Genomic DNA, 24,964 nt, shown 5'->3' on the forward strand with positions numbered 1-24,964 from the left:
CTGGCAGGCGAAGGAGATCGTGAACGATCTGCGGAGGGGTCCAGGGATACAGCTGCAACGGTCGGTGCACGGCGAGGAGGATCCTCTGCGGGGGACTACAAAGACGAAGAACCGAAGAGGCGCCGCCTAACTCCCTTGTGGGGAGCTGGAAGGCCTCTACGGCAAAGGAGGGCGAGCCTTCCGTCTGTTACGTCCTCTAGGGGCAGCAGGCAGACCATCGGCAGTCCTCCGAAGAGGAGTCTCTGTTAGTGAACTCCCCCGAGGAGGAGAATCACCTGCAGGAGAGACCATTGGACTTAGCTCCTCCCTCGAAGGATGTTCGGAGGGGGGAACTAAGCCTTCAGCTGCATCAGGAACCATAGCAGGGGTTTGACCTAACTCGTCGGAAGCCCCTGCCACAACAATGTCGACGATAGACAGAGGATCAACCTCTGCTAACGTCGGCGACTGTTTGACAGCTGCCCCCAACCTGATTATGTCAAACAGGGCTTCCTTGGAGGGCGAACCCTGAAGCCCCAAGGAAGCCCAAAGCTGCAAAAAATCATTGTTAGAAACATTGTTAACAGAAATATCCTCCCACGGGGGAGGAGGAGGAGCTGCCTCGCTATGGGAGGAAACTCCCTCTCCCGAACTCTGAGGTTGGTGAACGTAAGTACGGCCAACGCTACCACTCGACGGCCTCTCGGGAGAGACCGATCGAGTGGGAGCTTCGGAGGAGGTTCGGGCTACGGAAGAAGAGTCCTTGGGATATTCTCTCTTCAAGGAAACCCCTGGAGGAAAAATATCCCGTTTGGACTTCTTCCGGCGCCGGGAAAACCTCTCCCACTTCCCTACACTTACCACATACTTTATTTCTTTCACACCGTTGGCCCCTGCAAAAAGGACACAAGGTGTGAGGGTCGGTGTCCACCGCCGACATATACGTTCCGCAAGGGCGGTCAGGAAAGCCGGGACACTTCCTCATGGTAGAGGCCAACTTCCAAACACACTGAAAAGAAAAAAGCAAAAACAAGATCAAAAGCTGTCAAAGTAAGCGAGAGTGGGAACAGACACGTCTGATCGTCACCCGAGCCAAAAGTAAAGTGAGCTAATCACTGGTGTGTGAGGGGGGGAGGGGTAGCTTGCCCCTCGCTAACTAGTGAGGGGGTAGTAAACCCTCGTTAAAATTCTAATGGCGCGTCATTTCAGCTACGCCGAAAGTAATACCCATATTAAATAGCGTGGTTTGTATTTCAGTTACGGAACAAATGGCTTTTTCAAAACATCGGGGAACTTACGCATATATATTTAGCAGCTCTTAATTCAATCATAAAGCCAGCTAATGATTACATCATACAAAAAACAAAGCTACCAAAAGTGAATGAAGAGCAATGCATGTGCAATAATTCACTCTCTCTCTCTCAAAAGTAAACAATTGAGCAATACATAATTATTACCCAGTCCCAATTACTTATATAGAGAAATATGCCAAAACACCCAGCACTCGTCCATTTCTTATAGAAAATTCCAGTTTTGCTAGAAATAAGTATATATTAACAATTAATGCATTATATATTAACCCTGGATAGGTACGCTCCTCGGACACCCCTTTAAGGGTATACTGTACTCGGACGCGAACGACCCCGACGCCAAAAAAAATTCTTGAAAAATCAGTTTTTGCAGTAACCTCCTTTTTTCTTTTGCCAAAAAGAACTTCAATGAATGCTTAAAACAACTGTAAAGATAAATACTACTCATCTGCAGAAAAACTATTTATTATAAATATTTTAAAAAATTAAGTAGAAAAAAAAGACCTGACATAAAAATTCATAAAAAAAAAGTTTATACATATATACACAAATCCTTTTAGGAATTTATTCTTGAATGTTTAGGACACATCTTGATGTATTTTGGATGAAGTCAGACCCATGGAGGTGAAGATCTGAAATGAGAAGAAAAGGGTAACTTTTTTTGGCCAAAAAAATTTGTCCAAATTTCATGAATTTTTTTGGGTACCCAAATGAAATAGGAAGTGGCTAATTTTTTTAGGGAATAAACATATGTTATCCTAAAATAAAAATATGTAAAAAAATCTTCATTATTTTGTAAATTACATTTATATCAGGGGCCATATCTAAAGGTAATTTTTTGAGTACTTAGAAATTCCGTAAAAAAATACATATATTTAATATATAATATGATATTTATGCAGGTAAAAATATACCAAAATATCACAAATTCTATAGGGAACAAGAAACGGATTTTGAGCGAAGCGAAAAATCTATTTTTGGGTGAGATAGCCATGGCGTCCTGATGGAAGGTTCCTGTTTGGTAGCTTCCTTGGGTATAAGACTACTAAGATATTCCCAGAGAATTTAACCACAGGTTATCACAGAATTCTAACTTCTGGAGCGAGTATCTCAAAGGTTTCCCTTTAAGACATCGTAATACAACAGGGGACACGCATGTCTGGTCGTGCCACATAGCTATCTCCACCCCGAACAGAGTTAACGCTTCGGTGTGTAAGGGCTGAGAATAGCTGGGAGCCGTTCCACAGCTAATCTCACTCGTGGCTACTACTGATACTCGAGACGTAAACAAACGGACGCCATTGCTCTAATGACGTCACGCGCGTCTTTATCCTGGCGCCAGTTGCTGCCCATCACCATGATACAATTGTGTAGGGTGGGAGCAAACTGAACGAAGTAGTAGGGAGGGTCCATCAGGACGCCATGGCTATCTCACCCAAAAATAGATTTTTCGCTTCGCTCAAAATCCGTTTTTTGGGCTCAAGCCATGGCGTCCTGATGGAAGAGTACCAGAGAATCAATGTATCGTGGTAGATTTTCCCCCAGAGTTAAGTGCCTAGGCATTGACAAAACAGCAAAGTAATCTTAGGTAAGAACCATAGGAACGAAATATCCTGCCCCCCATTGGTAGGAAGTTCCCATGGGCTATGCCGACGTCAAAGTGGTATTGAAGGGCTATTCATCTTGACAGAAGAACTTTTTAAGAGCTTAGAGATGAAGCAGAATGTTTGATATTTGTATAGGAACATTCTGAAGTAGGCCAGTGGTGGTTGGGCACTGTGCGTAGAGTTCATCTCCTGATTATCAGAAGTAAGTATTCGTGTAGGAACCTTACTGAGGCAAGGTGAATATAATTTAGGAATGGACATCTTAAATTCTTCATGACCATAAGAAAGGAGGAGTAAATAAAACTATGACAGTATGTATTTCATAGTAAGTAGGAGCTGAAAGAGACGCATAAGTAATAAAATAGAAATTTTATTTCACAATGCAGAAATTAAATAATTTACAGCAAAAGTAAAGTTCATTTACAGTAATAATAATGTACATAGAAATAAAGGCTTGCTCTTGAATCTGAAAGGGAATTTCAGGATTAGTAGGTACTCGTTCTCGAGGAACGCAAGTCTTTAAATAACACATCATGCTCAAGGCATGCGGCACTTGTGTAACACTATGACATTTCACCTGGGACAAGAACAGTTATAAAAGCACTAAGTGTTTTTAGACATCACTATGAATCACTCGAGGGTCAACATAGGCACCCGAAGAGTTAGAGTCCCAAGTAACTCACTGTTCTACGCAGAGTTAGGTGCAGGTTTCATAACACTACCTGCGGCTACCACAAAATGTTTGATTTCGTGCACTTGTTTCGCATAATGTTTAAAGAAAACTCGCGAGGACTTCCAGCCCGTAAAGTTTTTAAGGCTCTCAAAGTCCATGCTCTGAAAGAAGTTCAGAGAAGATGCCACTTTTCTAGGATCATGACCAGCGGGTGTACTGTTCGGATCCGCTCTGCGAATGAAGTAGGTGATTTTCGCTCTTAATTGTTTCAGTGACAGGTCGCTGCCCGATGTTTCTCCTTTGAAGAGTTGGCCTCCACCAAAGTTTGAAGTTCTGCGAAGATAGACCTTGAGGCTCTCTACTGGACATAGAGAGACATCCTCCTTCAGGGGGCATATTCTCCAAGGGCCCCATCTTTTGGTGGGTAATTCATTTTTGGCGAGAAACGTCGGATCAGGGGAGAGGGTCACTTCTCCTGAATCAGCAAACAGGATGTGTCCCTCTTCTCTTGATAATGCCACTATTTCGCTGACTCGAGCTCCCGAGGCGAGAGCAAATAAAATATAACTTTCTGAGTCAGATCCTTGAGGGGGCATGAATCGTTGTCCAAGTTGGAGGCGAAATGGAGCACCTTGTCTAGTGACCAGGAGATCGGTTTCGGAGGGGGTGCTGGGCGTAGGCGAGCACATGCTTTCGGCAGTTTGTTAAAGATGTCGCTGGACAGATCAATTTGGAAAGCATATAGAATTGGTCTAGTCAAAGCCGATTTGCAGGTCGAAATCGTATTGGCTGCTAATCCTTGTCCATGAAGGTGAATGAAGAAGGACATACAGAAATCAATGGTGATTTCTTTAGGATTTTTTGCTTTAACAAAGGAGACCCATTTCCTCCAGGATGATTCATATTGCCGTCTCGTGGATTCGGTCTTGTATTCCTCTAGGAAGTCTAGACTTTTCTTCGAGATCCCAAACCTCTTCTTTGCGGCAAGGGAGAGAAAATCATGAGATGAAGGTCCTTGATTTTCGATGATGAAGCGAAGACAGTCGACTTCTGTACTTGTTGAGAGAGAACTGGGCCCGGGAGAGGGATCAGCTTGGGCTGCAGCTCCAGGACCAGGGGGTACCAGTTGCTCCGGGGCCACTTGGGAGCCACTAGGGCCGCTGTCCCTTTGAAGGTTCTCAGTTTGGAGAGGACTTTCAACAGAAGGTTGGTGGGAGGGAACAGGTATATCTTGGACCATCTGTTCCAGTCCAGTGACATGGCGTCCACCGCTTCTGCCTTGGGGTCCTCGTACGGGGCTACGTACAGAGGAAGTTGATTGTTGTCGCTCGTTGCAAAGAGATCTATCTGAAGTTCTGGGACTTGATGAGAGATGAAGGAGAATGATCTTGCGTCTAGAGACCATTCCGACTCTATCGGGTTTGTCCGAGATAGAGCATCCGCTGTCACGTTGCGGAATCCTTGTAGGTGAACTGCAGACAGGTGCCACTTCTTCTTCTCCGCCAGACGGAAGATTGGGAGAAGCACCTGATTTATCTGGGGCGATCTTGAGCCTTGGCGATTGAGACAACGAACTACCACCGAGTTGTCTAGGGTTAGACGGATGTGGATCGAGGGCGGCGGGGATAGCTTCTTCAGAGTAAGAAGGACCGCCATGGCCTCCAAGATGTTTATGTGGAACGTCTTGAATAGTGGAGACCAGGTCCCTTGAGCTTGTTTCAGGTGGGAGTGACCTCCCCAGCCCTCCAGTGAGGCATCCGTGTGGATGTTGAGTGAAGGAGGAGGGTGTTGGAGAGGAATGGACCTTTTCAGGGCCATTGCTTCCGACCACGGCTTTAGGAGGCGTCGAAGTCTGTTTGGAAGCCGTCTCTTGAGGTCTCTTCGAGCGATGGATGCCGATCGTCTCCAGACTCCCGCGGCATCCTTTAGCTGTGCACGAAGCACTGGGTTTGTCACTGAGGCGAATTGTAGAGAGCCTAGAACTCGTTCCTGCTGTCGTCTTGAAATGCGTTTGGATTTCAGTAGTCGCTTGACAGACCCTGCTATTTCCTTCCTTTTCTTCTGGGGGATGGAAAGGCGGTGTGACTGAAGATTCCAGTGGATTCCCAGCCACTGAAACTTCTGAGCCGGAGAGAGGCGAGATTTCTTCTCGTTGATCTTGAATCCCAGGTGTTCTAGGTACTGGGTAACTTTGTCGCAAGACTTTGTACACTCTTCGGGCGATGGAGCCCAGACTAGCCAGTCGTCGAGGTAGGCCATCACCTGGACGTTTCTTAGGCGGAGCTGTTGTACTATGGCGTCTGCCAGCTTCGTGAAGATCCGAGGGGCCACATTGAGGCCGAATGGCATGGCCCGGAAGGCGTAGCTTTTCCTTTGGAGTCGAAATCCTAGGTAGGAGGAAGCGTGATGGTTCATTGGAATGTGCCAATAGGCATCCGCCAGGTCTATAGAGACCGTGTAGGAACCTTGAGGCAGAAGGGTCCTTATTTGTTGAAGCGTCAGCATCTTGAATTTGTTGTTCTCTATGAACTTGTTGAGGGGGGATAAGTCCAGAATGACTCTGAGCTTGTCTGAGTCCTTCTTGGGAACGCAAAACAGTCTCCCTTGGAACCTGGTGGACTTTACCTTCCTTATCACCTTCTTGTTCAAGAGGTCTAGAACATATTCTTCCAGAATGGGGGTCGATTGTTGGAAGAACCGCTGGAAGATTGGGGGTGGTTACACCCAACTCCAGCCTAGACCGTTCTTGATGATGCTGTGTGCCCAAGGATCGAAGGTCCAACGATCCTGGAATTGGCGGAGTCTTCCTCCCACCGGAAGCACTTCATTGCTTCTGGTGTCCCGAGGACTTGTTGCCTCGGCCGCTAGCTCCCTTTCCTCCTCTACCTCTGGAGGGACGACGAGAGGCGTCTCTGCTTGCACCCCTGGACGAGCCTCTACCTCTGGCATGAAAGGTAGTGGATGGCTGCTCAAAGGCAGGGGTGAAGACCGGTGACTGTGACAACACCGGTTGGGGGACCAATTGAAAGGTCTGTTGTGGTTGGGCAACCACTTGGGAGGTAGCGGGTCCCGGAAACTGACGTCTTTGTTGACGTTGCTGGGGTTTCGGTTTCTGAGGTTTCCTCTTAGGCTGAGGTCCATCGTCCTGAGAGGTTTTCCTTTTCCTGGACATGCCCCACTTGTGGAGAAGGTTCCTATTCTCCGTGGCGGCTCTGTCCGTTATTTCCTTGACAAGGTCCGAAGGAAACAGGTGCTTTCCCCAGATGTTGGAGGAAATCAGCCTCCGGGGTTCGTGTTTCACGGTGGCACCGACAAACACGAATTCACGACAGGCTCTACGAGCCTTTATGAAATGGTACAAGTCCTTCATTACCGTGAGTAAGTGGGATTTGGCCAGTACCATGTAGTGATCGGGTACTGCTGTGTCACAGGCCATAACTTCAAGTTGGACTTGATGAGAAAGAGACGCTGCAAGCCTCTCCTTCGTGTCTTGTTCCCGGCGAAGGAGGTGATCATTGAGCTTAGGGAGGTCTTCATTAAACTGACGTCCGGCAACGTCAGGATCGAGCCTACCCACAACGAAAGTATGTTGGACATCTTTCCATTGTCTAGTGTCAGGGGGCGTTACGATGGAGAAGGGTCTGCACTCCTCCAGTGCAGGGCAGGGTTTCCCTTCTTCCGCCGCTTTAAGGCATGCAGCCAAGGCCTTTTCCAAAAATGGAAGAATCGCAGTGTCGGGAGCGACATAAGTAGGATGCTTCTTGCTCAAGGCAGGAAGCTTAGAACAGGTAAAGCCCCTGCTCTTAAATGCGGAGGCTAGCATAGCCTGGGCCTTTGCGAGATCGAACACTATCTCTTCCTTAGGTTCGGTCTCCTCCTTCGAGGCAGGTTCAGAACGAAGCCGGACGTAACAGTCCGGGTAGGCCTCGAAGCTTGGGAAGAATTCCACATCTTCCAACGGGACCGTGCCGATTTTGTCACTAACAAAGATCCTGCCGGTCGCAATAACCATATGCTCTGCATACCTCCACGGGTTGGCATGAGAGCAAGCTGGGAGATCCTTAACCGAGATCTTCTTCGGTTCTCTGGATCCAATCATAGACCTGATGGACTCCTGGTTCTCCTTCAGTCTGTCGTCCATGACAGCTCTAATCAGTCGGATCAGTTCTTGTGTAGAAGAAGAAGGATCCGGGGTCGAGGAGGTAGACGGAATGGACACATCCGTCGGTGTAGGAGTAGGCGGAGGGATGGACGAGGGAGTAGCTCCAATCTCCGACTCGGTGTATTCCACCTTGTCTTCGTCCTCTTCGGCTCCTTGAGCCATAAGCGTCTTCTCCGTGTCTTCCGAGACGTCAGAGATCTGTTCATCCTCTTCGGAATCTAGGCGACACTCGTGCATGTATTGGTGTGCTACTGTCTTAAGCACACATTTGAGTATGAGTTGTTTTCAGATGTATTTAGATGGTTTATTGAACACATCTTGGTGTTTTTTTAAGTTTTATTGTATATAAACAACTGAGTTAAACATCTCCATCACTGGAGGAAGCTGTGTTGGTCCACATGACCAATTCTGGTGAAGTTTAGACAAGAACTGAACAAATTACTGATATCCCAAAAATCGTACACTTGCTTTAATTTGGATAAGTGACGGAATCGGAAGACACCTGCATCCGGTGACGTCACAAACTTTCACACGAAGAGTTAATGTGTTGACACTAAGAAAGAATGACAACTCAGCATCTTACATCCTGTACACAATTTGAGTTGACCATAGCAAATCTCACGGCCAGCTCTTCCAACCAACATGACATATTACGTCATTTGTTTTAAACATGTAATATTACTATTCTAATCATTACATATGCTCGGCCAGCTATCTCAATTTTTTTTTTACAAAAATTTAACAACAAGCCGAAACATGGTTATTAGGTGTGACTGGACATACGTATCATTCATTGTCCAAAACTAGCTATATCCAACTGAGGACGAATGTCCAAACAGGCACACCAAAACTAATAACAATAATGCATACAAAAAAAGATATTACCAAAGCAAAAAGAAAAATGCATGATAAAACCAAGATCATACATATGGTACATTGCTAGCAAATGATTACATGGTACCAAAAAACAAAACAAATTCTGACTTACAAATGATTCGGTAACTTGATAAAGAATAATTGTTACCTTTGTCAGAAACAAGATACTCAACATTCAGTGCACAAATACGAATTCCTGGTACGTACACGTACCACGGTTTCGTACATATATATATATTTATATATAGGGCTGATACATTTTATTAGATGCCCATAGATTCTGTTATATATCTTATATATTTTTTTTTTTTTTTTTTTTTCTCTTTTCTTTTTTAACATTCCGGCTTATATATTTTTTATTAGATGCCGAGAGAAAAAATGATTTATATCCTTTTTTATTTTATTTATTTTTTTAAATGTTATTTTAAATGTATTTTTAACAATGCAAATGTAGAGAATTTCTTTAATTACATATTACTAGCGTACTAATCAGCTTTTCATACAAACATCAATCCGACAAATTACTCCCTTAGCGAATGAGGTGGCCACTCATACAGCTTTGAACTGGATTAAATAGGGGGTATTGTCAGGGCTATGCAACTCATTCCTTTGTAGCTGCTTGCTGTGCCGTAACCTACGCCAAACAAGGATGTTCACGGCGATAAATATCATCACCGTGAAACACAAACTAGCCAGTATTATGGGGTGAAGAATCTCTTTGTAAGTCGGCGACAGGTGGTCCTTTTCGGTAAGTTTCATTAAGTGTTTCGCCACACTTCCTTTATAAGGGAGAGGAAGTGCGGGCGTTGTAGAGGTCCACGTGAAATTCGCGAAGTAAGCACGTTCTCTGATGATTGTCCGTAGGCCAGTCACCATGGAATTCGGGGAAGTCCCGATACAGCCATCTGCTGCGACGAAGATGTGGTTGTGGGATGTGGATCCGTCAGGGCATGATATATTGAAGCCGTCCTTGTCGTATCGTATCCACGAGCCATTATTTAGTCTGCAATTGAATTCTTTATTGTCAAAGGGATAAAGCTTATCCAGACAATTTTCACTTGTATGGGAGAGAGCACCGTCTAGCACTATACCTAACTCGCATGAATCCATCAAGTTTTTACGGAATTCAAATGAGTCAGCTGTACATATTTTTCTATCCATTGCGTCTGAACAGTGAGTTAATTGATTTAAGTCTTTAATGACCGTATATGTTTCCTTGTCTGGGGAAATCAATACGTGTCCTGTCAAACTGGATATTACTGGATTTGAGTGATTCGTCATGAAAGTCGGAAATGGTGATATCCTGTAAGATTGCCAGGCATCAGAAGAATCAAAGGGAATTGTAATCCTAATCTTGTTATTATCTACGTTTACTGTAATTAGGCTGTAATAAAATTCTAACCTATGTTCGTCTAACAAAGGAACATAGCCTAGTTTATCCCTAGTGTTCTCCAGAACTAATTTTAAGTAACGTATAGGCAACAAATGGGGCGACAATACACCTTTAGTTGCTAACGTGATAGCTTCTACATAATCCTTGGATTTCTCAATGAAATGTGCAATTCTGTTATGTATGTGATCTATCTTTGAATCATAATACGTTAATGTTGCTAACAAATCCTGTACTTCCATAATTTGAACGATATTATCTGAATGTTCATTTAACAAATCCATAATTTTATTGATTGAAGCTAACTGATCCCTTAGTTCTGACATAATCAATTCATCTTTATGAGTCAAGAACTCAATTTTCTTATTTTGATTACTAATTTTAAGACGATTGGAAAGTCCTAAACCTAAACTTGCAACAGACCCAAAGATGCTTAATGCAGCATAAATGAACGGATTCCGTCTTTCTTTTTGTTCGTGTCCTACAGTCCACATCAAAAGGTCATAAGCCAAAGATCCTGTCTCTCCAGTCTTATTCTTTAAGTCATCAGATAGCATATCTGCAATTTTTAATGTTGAGCTAAGCAAACTCTTAGTAGTCAAATGAAAATGTCTCCTATGCAACTCATCCAATGATGCAGAAAACCTTGAAATGGCGGTTCTTAAGCTAGTGACATCATTCTCTTGAAGAAAAATTGCTTGCATATGCACTTCGACAATTACGTTGGTTGATGTAATAAAAATGTCTTCTTGTCTTTCAACTATATTTCCATATTTAAAATATATATTCTTAGTCTTAGAACTCATCCCATACGAAAAAAATGTCTGAGCGAACAATATCACTCCCAACAACAAAAAATTCATCTTGGAAACCTGTAACGAGAAAAAACATATGTAATTACTCCTGTATTAAAAAGAAAACTTTTAAATTGAAATTAAAATTTTTCCTCACTTCTTTTTAATTTCTTATGTGAGACAATGGTACTATTCTCTCATCCGTGGGTTGGGCTACATTTTGAATTCTAAACCTATTGGCCGTTAATATTTCCAAAATGTTAAATGGGCCTTCAAACTTAGGTGTTAGTTTATAGTTGAGCCCTTTTCTGACATTGATTTGAATATAGATGTTATCACCCACGGTATATGTTTTAGTTGGTTTCGCTATTTTATCATGATTCCTTTTCATTATGATTTGTGATTCTTCTAAATTCTTTCGAAGGATATCATATCGACTTATACTTGCATTTATACATTCTTTTAAAGGATTTGATAGATTAGTTGTAGGCGTTAATACATGGAAAGGTGTTCTAACTGGGGTACCATACAATGCTTCATGCGGTGACATTTTAATTGATATATGATATGAATGATTCAGAGTACTCAGTGCCGCCGGTATTGCAATATCCCAGTTGGGGTCTGATCCCCCTAGTGTTACCCTTAATATATTTAATATCTTCCTATTTGCTCTTTCCACTAGCCCATTCGACTCTGGGTGATATATCATGGTATTGATCTTCTTTATTTTGAGGAATTCACACAATGAGGTAAGAAAGTGATTATTAAATTCACCACCCGAGTCTGAGATTATCATGTGTGGAATTCCATGTTTACAAATGTAACACTCGTAAAACTTCCTAGCGCATTCAATCGCAGTTTTAGTTTTAAGCGCTATTAGTTCTGTATATCGAGTTAAAGCATCTATAATTACTAAGAGGTGCTTATTCCCTCTGTCTGACTCGTAAAATCCTGTTAACAAATCTAAATGTATTCTTTCAAAGGGTTGATTGGGAACAGGATAAGTTCCTAAGCTAACAGGTGTTTTCGTATGCCCTTTGTTTTCCTGACATGTGCGACAATTAGCTATGTGTCTTTTTATATCTGTAAGCATTGTATGCCAATAAAACAATGATTTGGCTTTCTGTGACATTAATGAGAACCCAGGGTGTCCATGTAATGGATTTGAATGCAACCAATTCAGGACAGTGGAAACAAGTGAGTTTGGTACTACTACCTGGTCGTTAGTTACATGTGGTGTATTGCGGGTTTTCCTTGTCACAGTCCTACACAGAATATTATCTTTGATTACATAATTCTGCTGCTTATACTTTATATATTCTTTTTCTTTATGATTGCCTTTCAAAGCATTTATAATTGTTTCTATTTTCTGATCTTTTCTTTGCTCAGTCTGTAACAATTCAGCACTCCAGCCTAAATCTTCTTGTTCAGATATTGTTTTTACAATAGGCATGGATGTTGATATATCTATTAATTCAGCTAAAGACTCCGTACAAGATGACACGGGGTTGCGTGATAATGCATCCGCAATGATATTTGCTTTCCCAGGTAAATACCCGATTCTTGCGCCAAAATCTTGAATGATTAAATGCCACCGAGTTCGTTTAGGGCTGTGATTGAAGCCTTTAAAGAACTCTGTTAGTGGTTTATGGTCAGTAAGAACCTTAACGGGATAACCGTAAATTATGAACTTAAAATGCACTAGCGAATTAACAATAGCTAGTCCTTCCTTGTCTATTACTGCATATTTACTTTCGGAAGTTCTCAATTTTCGAGAATAGAAAGCTATCGGGAAAAACTGTTTATCATATTGCTGAAGCAATACCCCTCCCACTCCTAAGTCTGAGGCGTCTGTTGCAATGAAGAATTCCTTACCGAAGTCAGGAAATTTTAAGATAGGAGAACTACACAGTTCATCTTTCAAAGTATTAAACGCCTGTTGATGTTGCTCAGACCATATGAAATCTACGCCCTTCTTCGTAAGATCAGTTAAAGGAGCGGCTATTATTGAATAGTTGCGTATAAAACGCCTGTAATATCCACTACAACCCAGAAATTGCTGTATTCCCTTGACATTAGTAGGTATGGGAAAATTACGTATAGCCGACACCTTATCATGGACTACTTTAAGACCTTGGCTTGACACCATGAAACCCAAATATACTAATTCTGTTTTGAAAAATTCACACTTACTAATCTTTACCCTTAAGTTATGTTGTCTTAATCTCTGTAGTACTAGTTCTAACTTACGTAGATGTTCTTCTAAGGTGTTGGAAAAGATTACAAGATCATCCATATAGGCATGCAATATATCCCCTAACAAGTCTCCAAACACTATGTTAATCATTCTTGTAAATGTTATAGGAGCACAACGTAAACCAAAAGGCATCCGTAAAAATTCATAATGTCCCCTGGCTGTGCTGAAGGCTGTGTATGGGATACTATCTTCTTCTAATGATATCTGGTGAAAGCCTTTAAGTAAGTCCAAACTGGTAAAATATTTATTCTGACCTAACAAAGACAAAATATCATCAGTACATGGCACTGGGAATCGATCAGGGATCGTTTCCTCGTTTAGACGACGAAAGTCGACACAGATACGCCACGTTCGATCTTTTTTCGGTACAACTATTAAAGGAAAATTATAAGGGCTATTTGATTTTCTAATGACTCCTTCCTCTAACATTTTACCTACTTCATCATTTATTTCATTCTGGAATTTCATAGGGAGTCTGTACGAGGGTACATATATAATTTTCTGTTTGTCTTTTAACCTTATTTGATGCTCGATCACATCTGTTTTCCCTAAGGATCCATCCGTAGTGGAAAAGACATCTGTATATTTATTTAAAAGTTCAAAAATTTTCTGCTGAATTTCTTCGTCTTGAATGTCCTTACTGATTTTATTTTTAATAGATCGTAAAAGGGATTCATCCGCAACTGATTGAGAGTGATTGATTTCAGCAACGGTAAGAATACGATGTTTATAAACTTCTACATCCAAGATATGTTGATTTTTGTGAATTACTAAAGTGTTATTTAAATGATTACAGACTTCGATATTACATTGCTGATGTGAGCCTACTGTATAAATAGCTTGTGTGACAGACAATCCGTTGGTTTTCAAAGTATCGGAAAGGATTAATATTTCAGATCCCGGTAGTGTTTTCTTTATTTGCACTATTAAATTCGAAGGTATGTTTGGTTCGATATATTGCGTGCAAGATGATATTACGGGTGAACGAGAATTCTGCTGGGTCGCGTGTATTATTTCTTTATTAGTGAGACAAGTTATTGGTTCTTCAACGTACGTTACGGTTACATTTGTCGTCTCCTTATTATCCAAAACAGACTTTAAAGTATTAGAAGACTTATAGAATTTCCCTTTGATATACACGCCGTGCTTTGCAGGAGCTAAGATAATGTTTTGATTTCCCATAGATGGGTATCCTATAATTACAGCTGGATACATATTAATGTTTTTCACAACAACAAATGTATCGGCAAACGTGCGATTACCGACTCTGAACTGAATATGAGTTATGCCTATGACGTTTAATTCATTATTTCCTATACCTGAAAGTCTGATTCCTGATTTTTCAATCGGAAAGTTCGAAAACAACAAATGATGCGTCTTCAAATCCATAATATTACGTGGACTACCAGAGTCAAAAAATAACGTAAAGGATTTGTGTTCTAAATTTACAGCATATAAGGTTGGCCGTAACTCATTTTGGCTTATTATTGTATGAATTCGTTGCAAATCTACGGGAGCATGCACTGTTTTACTTAATTCGGCCGTGTGTTTCATAGGAAAATCTATTGTCTCACATTTATCTGATAAAACATTAAATTGATTATTCAATACTATTGATGTTGACATAAATGACCTTGACCCAACATCACTCTCTTCCCCTCTAGAGTTAACTATGTGGTATTTGCTTTGTTCTGCACATTCTGAAAATTAGGCTGACTTTGCGAGGTCTGGTTTGACGGCCCAGGCTCAGCGATATTTGAAGAAGTGTTTGTTTGTTTCGGACTCTGAACTGCATTGACATTTTGTTGTTTCTTCTTATTGTTAAAATGAGGATTTTTCTTTTTATTTCCATATGGAACTGACTGTGGAATTGACTGTGTATTTCTAGGATATTGTTGTGTCTTACGCGCGTAACATTGACTATAAGAATGTGATCCTGTGTTGTGAACTGAACAAAATTTCGTTCTACAGTCTGCGCTTATGTGACCTTGACGTTTGCAGTTGTAACACGTCACTCCCGCTACTGGATTATTAATTACGTTCACTGTTTGTGGTTTTGTTTCATTCTTAGCAAAAACTTGAGTTAACACGGGATCGAGATCTGGACACTTGGACATGTGCTTCTTTATCTGTTTATAGACATCCAATTCCGTACTTGCAGGCATTAACTTCTTATCAAAGCACCGCACTAAAGCTTCAGGCAACATAAGTGTCATGCAAGTTAAATACATTAATCGTAAAAAATCTTTCACGGAGATATTATCGTTAGTAACCCAAGTGGAATTACCTAAAATGTCCTGATATTCGTTAAGCCTATCAGCTATGAGAGCTGCTCTCTCAACAACATTAAGCCGATTCATAGTGGCTTGATTAAGTGTATTTCGTAACGTTAACACCACATCCAAAGCTTCTTCACCCCCATAGATCGCGCGTAACCTAACTTTGAAATCATCCCAAGTAACTGCTTCCTGAAATGAAACACCTCTTAAATACGCACTCGCATCCCCCTTAGAAAAATCTATAAAACTTTTAGCTTCTTGTAATTGTACAAAAGGATCTACGATTTGTTTGGCATTTAAATGGGCATCAACGGATGAAATCCATGACTCCACATTTTGTGGCAAGAACCCGTTGACACGGCCTTGAAAAGGAAGGATTGCTGACCTGGCATTTACAAGCGTCACAATTGGAGGAGGATTAGCCTGTCCTACACCACTAGGTCCAGGGGTAGGGCTGACAGGAGGAGCCATGACTGCTGTATTCTTTTTTTTTCTATCTCTTTGACCCCTTTCAATCCTATCAAAATATCTATATGAGTACAGACGCCCACTGCGTAAACGCATATGTATAATAAAATTCCCCCAACAATGTTACTAATCCCAATACATTTCCCCCCAAGAGTTTATGAAAGAAAAAGGAATTAGCACAAAGAAAGAAAAATTCTAAATGAGAATTCGGAGTTTCTTATAACAAAGTTTAGGAATTCACTCACCCCAGTAATAATTGACTAACGACTTGTGACAACTACACTTCACTGCACAAACTGAAATGAATACAAAATCTTTGTACTTAGCTTTATATGTAGTCGAGTCGTCTCTCTCTCTCTCTCTCTTGATGTTTTGTTAGCGATGTCTCGTTCTAGTTTCTTGTAGAATGTAGGTCTTCCTGGATATGTTTTGCAATAGTTGAATGCCAGTCCTTGGGTTTCCTAGGATGTTGATTGAAGATTCTATTTGTATACTAACATATGTTGGTGTTAGCATTTTCGTTGGACTCAGTCAAAATTGTAGATATTTGTAGATAGTTCTGAGTTCTTGAAGATCTTTATCAGGTATTACAGCTTTTATGTTGAAGTCTTGAAGATATATCTCTGGTTTTACAGCTATTTATTTTTGAAGTCTTGAAGATATTTCTCTAATTCTTAGAGTATAACCGCTGTCTTTGAGTTTAAGCGCTGCCACCATTTATTGGTGTGCTACTGTCTTAAGCACACATTTGAGTATGAGTTGTTTTCAGATGTATTTAGATGGTTTATTGAACACATCTTGGTGTTTTTTTAAGTTTTATTGTATATAAACAACTGAGTTAAACATCTCCATCACTGGAGGAAGCTGTGTTGGTCCACATGACCAATTCTGGTGAAGTTTAGACAAGAACTGAACAAATTACTGATATCCCAAAAATCGTACACTTGCTTTAATTTGGATAAGTGACGGAATCGGAAGACACCTGCATCCGGTGACGTCACAAACTTTCACACGAAGAGTTAATGTGTTGACACTAAGAAAGAATGACAACTCAGCATCTTACATCCTGTACACAATTTGAGTTGACCATAGCAAATCTCACGGCCAGCTCTTCCAACCAACATGACATATTACGTCATTTGTTTTAAACATGTAATATTACTATTCTAATCATTACACATGGACTGAGCCATGACCACATCAGGTTCCACCGTAATTTGGACAGTGGGGATTGCTTCCTTTGGAACCACTGAATCAGGGGAGGCCTTAGGGAACAGCAGGGACCTCAGTTCTTCGGTGGCCAGGTACGGTCCAGTGGCATTCCTCTGAAAACCACGCACCCACTTGCGCAGTTTCTCACGAGCAATGTCTCTAACCTCCGCTGAGGGAGGGTTATGGAAGGCCTCAACTAGGTAGGCCTGGCAGACCGTACATTCCAGTGGATTCCAGAACTTCCAATCCCCTTTCTTGTCTGAGCAAGGGGCGTGAGTCCTGCACGCCGTATGTCCGTAAAACTGGGAGCGTTTCACGGCACAGTATGCGAAATCGCACTTCATCTGCTCCTCCTGTGGAAGAAAGAGAAAATGAGTATGGGGGAGTCATAGGAATGGCTCTTAAATTAAGTTAATATTAATCATTAATTTTAACTTATAGAAGGTGTGATGCATAGAGAGTGAAACAGTAAAGGAGAACACGCTCCATGCATCTCGCCCGGCTGGTTACCATAGGCTTGGTCCTGGGATAATCCAAATGACCGAGATCATTGGATATAGTTTCCTAGGATTCCCATTATATTGGAACTCCATGGAAAGCCAAGGACAAGGTTGGGATCGAATTCATTCGGTTCCCAGATAAGAGCCAGAAGGTCTCATTAAGGGTAACTGCTTCTGGCAACCAGCCGTGCTAAGATGCACATAGCATGCTGGAAATAGAAGAATGCAAAGAGACAGCATGATCACTAATAGAGCAGTACTAGGTACTGATCTTAGAAGCAAAGCAGCTTATCTATTTGCCAGGTAGGGCTATCTTAGTCTTATGATAGCTACAGAGAGGGGGTGCAAGTATTCTTGACGCCTCCGGGGTATCCGGCAAGCCGCCGGCACGCCGGAGCTCGCTCCAGCATAGATTCTGGCATTAGAACAGACAATTTTCAAAAGTCAGTTAGATACCAGGATGGCGGCCGCCGGCACAACGGCGGCACGCCGGCAGGGAGCGGCGGCTCCGGCAGCCGGAGGATGCCGGATTGGTGACTGGGGTAAGGATGGTACAGGTAGTATCGGGTTGCCGGCAGTATATGCCGGCACTCCGGAGATCGACCGGCAAGCGGACGATTAGATAGGAGTAGGAGAGCCGCCGGTAGTAGCCGGCGGCAGCCGGCAGTCCCTCGGAACACGGGGGGCTGGCGGCAAGGGTAGGGAAGTCACCAAGAGGCAGGTATTGCCGGCATAAGAGGCGGCAAGAGACCGGCACCCGGATAGATAGAGAGACAGGGGGAGGGGGGGGAGGATGCAGGAAGTACCTTCAGGGTTCCAGACATCCCTCTCCCTCCCTGAGGGGGTGTACCCATGATAGAGACAGGCTCTATCATCCATATGCAGGGGTCACTAGGGACCGGGAGCAGGTAGCCCAAGGGAGGACTAGGGAACACCCAAGATGGGGGGGGGGGGAGACTCCCTTATGCAGAGCTACACTAGGAACTAACCTTATAGGACACTATGAAGGTATATGTACCAGAGCGGACTGCACAAGGAAGCTCGGGTAGCCCTACTCATCCACCCTAAGGAGGAGTTGTAGGACAGGGGACAGATGAGTATAAACTAACCTAAGCATAGGCTAGGCTATACAAGAGATAGGTGGGGAGGGAGAAGAGAGGGGTCTTCCCAGGAAGGGTTTCTGTACCAGAGCGGCCACAAAGGGAAGGGAGGACACTCCCTAACCTAAGATTAGGCTGATCGGCTAAAACGGTGCAAGAGTACAGTTTCAGCATGGAACAGAGAAACCTTCCTAACCCGACCTAGATCAGGGCTAAAAGTCCTGAACTAGGCAAGGAAGAAGACGTATCGCTATCGCAGGAAAGTCGCAGACTATCCTAGCCATAGAGGTAGGCCAGCCTAACCTCACTCTCAGACGCAATCCTAAAGGGGGTTCATTCCTTTAGGGAGGACTGAGAGGCGATATAATACTCTATTAGACAATGAATCCCTTTACTCAGAAAAGGGATCAAGGCTAATTAGAGGGAATGCCAAGGCAGGGGATGAAGGAAGCATATAGGGGTCCTAAGGTTAGGTTAGGCTAGTAAGAATCACTGACTAGCCTATCCCCTATATGGTCCCTGAAGGCGAAAACATTTGCATCACTAGTCAAAAGTATTGTAAAATAATAATGCCACTATCTTCATAACTTAGTCTAGGATCACTGATAAATCATGCATGAACACTTGTATATAGGCTCCTGGCCTGGGGGCTATAGTAGCCGACTGGTATGAGGTCAATCGATGACCGATAAAAAGCGTCTAAACACGATATAAAAGTTCCTAGCTATGAAGACTAAATAAACTAATGTATTCGATTAGTATATAAGGCCGGAAGCGTTGTTGATGCTAACTAAATAAGACATGCAAAACAACAACGACGCCATAAAATGGCGGGTCCGGTAGAGGCACAGCTCTGCCACAAAACATCAATTATTTCGCAAAATAATATTTACTTTACGGCCAGAGCTTAATTAAACAATACTGGAACCTTGTACTCAACTTTCCAGAAGAAGGCGAGGCTGAAGGTAACGACATAGCGAAGATGCAAAACGATAAAGTTCACACAAGGGAAAATCCGTCTCAGTAGGGCAGCTACTAAACAAAGGATAAAGACGCGCGTGACGTCATTAGAGCAATGGCGTCCGTTTGTTTACGTCTCGAGTATCAGTAGTAGCCACGAGTGAGATTAGCTGTGGAACGGCTCCCAGCTATTCTCAGCCCTTACACACCGAAGCGTTAACTCTGTTCGGGGTGGAGATAGCTATGTGGCACGACCAGACATGCGTGTCCCCTGTTGTATTACGATGTCTTAAAGGGAAACCTTTGAGATACTCGCTCCAGAAGTTAGAATTCTGTGATAACCTGTGGTTAAATTCTCTGGGAATATCTTAGTAGTCTTATACCCAAGGAAGCTACCAAACAGGAACCTTCCATCAGGACGCCATGGCTTGAGCCCAAAAATATATATAGATAGGGCAGCTTACGCTTCGGATATGTCCACAAAATGGCCGCCAACCACACTGACTCAGACTCCCTAATCTGCCACTTGAAATGTAGGAAGGGTATGTCAATTTCAAGGTGTTATTTACTAATCTAATTATTATTGGATATGCATAAAAATTGTATGGTGGGTTGCTGGATAATTGTCGATTATTTTACGACTATAAAATTAAAATTCTGACCCAAAAAAAATTTTTGGAAGGGAAATAAAATCGAAAAAAAAAATGTAAAACAATATAATATTTTAGCTAAAAAAATTTGATGATATTCAATCAAAAAAGAAGTAAACAAAATTTTCCGACAAATAAACATCTAGAGGAATCATTACTCTGTGATAGTTCCTTAGTACGTAGTAATTTTGAAAGAAATGGGAAAAAACGAAAAAATGGCAATCACCGGAAAATCGAACACATACCTATATATACGCCATATCTGGCTAAAAAAAAGATAGGCATGGGTAGCCAGATCATCTAGAAACACTTTCCAACACTATAAAAATATAAGTTTTGCGACACTACTTGCCAATTCCTTACGGTAACATGACTAAGCAAAAAAATGCAAAACAAATAAAAAGGGGCACTCGCGGAAAAATGGCTAACATTCTAATATACGGCATTTCAGAAAAAAAAAAATTCAACCACGTGCTAGGCAAACCATCAAGGCACATTTTCCGACAAATAAACATCTAAATGAATCATTACTCTGTGATAGTTCCTTAGTACGTAGTAATTTTGAAAGAAATGAGAAAAAACGAAAAAATGGCAATCACAGGAAAATCGAACACATACCTATATATACGCCATATCTGGCTAAAAAATAAAAGATAGGCATGGGTAGCCAGATCATCTAGAAACACTTTCCAAGACTATAAAATTATAAGTTTTGCGACACTACTTGCCAATTCCTTACGGTAACATGACTAAGCAAAAAAATGCAAAACAAATAAAAAGGGGCACTCGTGGAAAAATGGCCATTCTAATATACGGCATTTCAGAAAAAAAAAATTTCAGCCACGTGCTAGGCAAACCATCAAGGCACATTTTCCGACAAATAAACATATAAATGAATCATTACTCTGTGATAGTTCCTTAGTACGTAGTAATTTTGAAAGAAATGGGAAAAAACGAAAAAATGGCAATCACAGGAAAATCGAACACATACTTATATATACGCCATATCTGGCTAAAAAAAAAATAGGCATGGGTAGCCAGATCATCTAGAAACACTTTCCAACACTATAAAAATATAAGTTTTGCGACACTACTTGCCAATTCCTTACGGTAACATGACTAAGCAAAAAAATGCAAAACAAATAAAAAGGGGCACTCGCGGAAAAATGCCCAACATTCTAATATACGGCATCTCAGATAAAAAAAAAGACATGCACGTGTTAGCCCAACCATCAAGGCACACTTTCTAACACATAAACATGAAAAAAAAATCAATAATATACGGCAATTCCTTACTACGTAGTAAATTTTTACAAATATTGAAAAAAAAAACAGAAATTGGCAACCGCAGTTAAATACCCAATATACCAATAACTACGTCGTATCTGACAAAAACAAAATCACGCATGGGTAGCCAGATCATCTAGACACACTTTCCAACACTAAAAAAGCAAAAGTTTTACGACACTATTTCGCAATATCTTACGGAAAAATGACTTGGCAAAAAAATGAAAAAAAATGAAGAAGGGGTACTCGCGGTAAAATGCCCGACATTCTAATATACGGCATCTCAGATAAAAAAAAAGACATGCACGTGTTAGCCCAACCATCAAGGCACACTTTCTAACACATAAACATGAAAAAAAAAATGAATAATATACGGCAATTCCTTTCTACGTAGTAATTTTTACAAATATTGAAAAAAAACAGAAATTGGTAACCGCAGTTAAATACCCAATATACCAATAACTACGTCGTATCTGACAAAAACAAAGTCATGCATGGGTAGCCAGATCATCTAGACACACTTTCCAACACTAAACAAGCAAAAGTTTTACGACACTATTTGGCAATATCTTACGGAAAAATGACTTGGCAAAAAAATGAAAAAAAAAATGAAAAAGGGGCACTCGCGGTAAAATGGTCCTCGTGGTGATGAACGACATCTTAACTAAAAAAAAAATCATGCACATGGTAGCCAAACAATCCACCAAGACTTTCCACAACTGATAACCTATACAAGTTGCACCATTCTACGACAATTTCATAATACGTAATAACTTTGATAATTATGCAAACTACCTTAGAAGGGTAAACTCGGTCGCGCTCGACCCCGACGCGTCTCAGAAATCGGGGAAGGAGTACAGCTACAGCAATGCACATCTGGACACTACTAGAGCGTGTAGGGGAGACACCTCCTGCAGGTCGATCACCCACAAATTCAGTCACGGGGGTGAGTCACGTGAGAAAAACCTGTTTTTTTTTTTACGCTCGGGGTCGCGAACGACCCACCGTACCTATCCAGGGTTAACAAGTTCTACACGTGTTGCTTTATATTTAAATTACTGTATTATTCTCTTTCTTCAAGTTTAGAACAAAATATGCCTAAAGTAAAAAATCTACCAGTTTTGACAAGATATTTAACTATTACGGCATACAGTTGCCAAGTGTTATGCTGTGAATCTTTGTTAGTTGTACCTTAGGTAAATTTTTGATGAACCAAATTGTATTACAAGCTATATTACAAAGCTTATAATTCTACAGTAAAGGTTTGATAACTGTTTGAGTTATGTTTTAAACAGGAATATGACATGCAGTAGTTTACGCTAGGATGTACCTCCATTATTTGATTTAATCTACAGCATTATGTGAAGCTGGGATACGGCATATCTGCAGTTTAAATCTATCTACAGCATTGGAAGTCACAAATGTTGGTGGGGGGTGTCTTAGCATGGCTAAGTAAGGATCCCGCATCCTAGGGTAGGTTAAGGTTAGTAAATGTTACTGTGATTCAGATATATGCTAAGGTAGGGAAAGGCAGTAAATCTTGTTTAAACATATGAGGCAGCCCCATAATTACTTTATATAATAGGGAGAATTTTGTAGTAATACTTTAAAAGGGTTGCCTTAAATTTTAGGTCTGGACCATGATTTTAGTTTTAGTCTATAACATTGTAGGCTAGAATATGAATGGTCCTGTCAGGTTGCATTCACCGAACCTGATTCCATTTGCATTTGCTTAGGTCTCGCTAGATGGGAGAGGAGTTCAGGCTAGCTAGATTCAAACCTGGTGCCTAGACTAAGCCATCTCTATTGCTCTTTGTATTAATATATATTGTAAAATAGATTTTTATTTGCAATATTACCTAATGAAGATGAATTTTGACAGACTATAACAAAATTTATGGACATCCCACTTTCCCAATTAGTTCATTATAGTACATTCAATATGTGCTCAAGTTTATTGGCGAAACGATAATCATTAACTAACCTTTTCTCCTCTACACATTTTCAGGGATGCATAATAAATCCACAAAAAATTGGCGGTAAATGTGTAGGAGAGCTCCGCGGAAGATCTTGAAGAATTTAAACACCTATAATTCACTATTATATCATATAGAACGCTTATATAATAGTCAATATATGAGCAGCTTCTATTTAACGAAGATATTCGTGTGTATAGTTATGTTTCACTTGGATTTTTTCTAAGTGTTTGTTTTTGTTTACTGTGTGATGTCTTGGCTAAAATGAGCTGTTTCACCGCCTTACTGCGTATGGCAGACTAGTTCTCAATGCTATTCTAACCAATAACAGGTGTTTTCTTGACGTCACACTGTTTGAAAACCAATCATGGCGGTTTTTACAAATCTAGCCAATGCTGACACTTATTACTTCACTTATCCCTGCTATTTTTCCACCAGTTACCACAGTTTACGTGAAGTTCCGCGGAGGAATATTTTTGCACGTCTCGGATCTCCCTTCAAACTGAAAAGCTCATTTTGCCGTGAAGTATGGAGTAATTAGCAGGACCTTCATCCCGTTCCGACTGTGTCACTTGTGACAATTGCTTTATTTCTTATGGGGATTTTTGTGTACATTATTCAGGGAAAGTTGATTTGCTAATTGCATTTGCTCAACGTCATGGTTTGATTTTGGCAGAGAAAAAGTGCCCTAATTGTGAAAATGTGTGCCGTATAGATTACAACAAATTAGCATTCCGGTGTGATCGTAGTGTGGTTACTCGTGGGAAAAGGAAGAGGTGGTGCAATTTTTTCGTGTCTTGTTTCAAAGGTACATGGTTTAGGTGGGTGTCTTAGGTTCGGTGGTGCCCTGAAAATTACTGTGGCCTTAAGGGGGGGTCGCAGGGGGGGGGGGACGGAGCCCCCCCCGGTAGGCCTAGGTAGGGGTACAGGGCCCCATAGGCTAGGTTAGGTGGGTGTCTTAGGTTCGGTGGTGCCCTGAAAATTACTGTGGCCTTAAGGGGGGGTCGCAGGGGGGGCGGAGCCCCCCCCCGGTAGGCCTAGGTAGGGGTACATGGCCCCCAGGGTAGGGTAGGTAGTTGTATTAGGTTCGGTAGTGCCCCGAAAAATCACTTTTCTCCTCCTCCCCCCACCCAAAAACCCCACTTCCCACTGGGGTCCCCCATAATTGTAGTAGTAGGTTTATGCTTACATTTTCTGTGTAAGAGTTAGGTGGTTGTAGGAGGATTATCTCACAGTTTCAAGGTAACTGTAGCTCTAATTTACTATTTTCTTTCGTTTTCTACTTTTAGAAACTTTTAAATCGAGCGCGGAGGTCTCCTACACAATTACCAAATTGGCATCCTACCACATTGAAATATGTATTTCACTTTTGCTTACATCTAGGTCTGTGATCTGGGAGAGGTGGTCTCGTGGCTTGCTCCCAGCTACGTCCGTGAACTGGGCAGGTTTGTGATCTGGTAAGAGGGGTTTGGGGGACCTGTAGG

At 41.6% G+C, this 24,964-nt stretch overlaps 1 long non-coding RNA gene across 1 annotated transcript in view; it reads right to left on the reverse strand.

Moving 5' to 3' along the window:
- The window catches only part of LOC137650660 (uncharacterized), a 45,827-nt gene that overhangs the window by 20,105 nt on the left and 758 nt on the right, over positions 1-24,964 (reverse strand). The gene's annotated exons all lie outside the window — the stretch shown is intronic.

The sequence above is a fragment of the Palaemon carinicauda genome, chromosome 12 (genome assembly GCF_036898095.1).
Source record: "Palaemon carinicauda isolate YSFRI2023 chromosome 12, ASM3689809v2, whole genome shotgun sequence".
Lineage (NCBI taxonomy): Eukaryota > Metazoa > Arthropoda > Malacostraca > Decapoda > Palaemonidae > Palaemon > Palaemon carinicauda.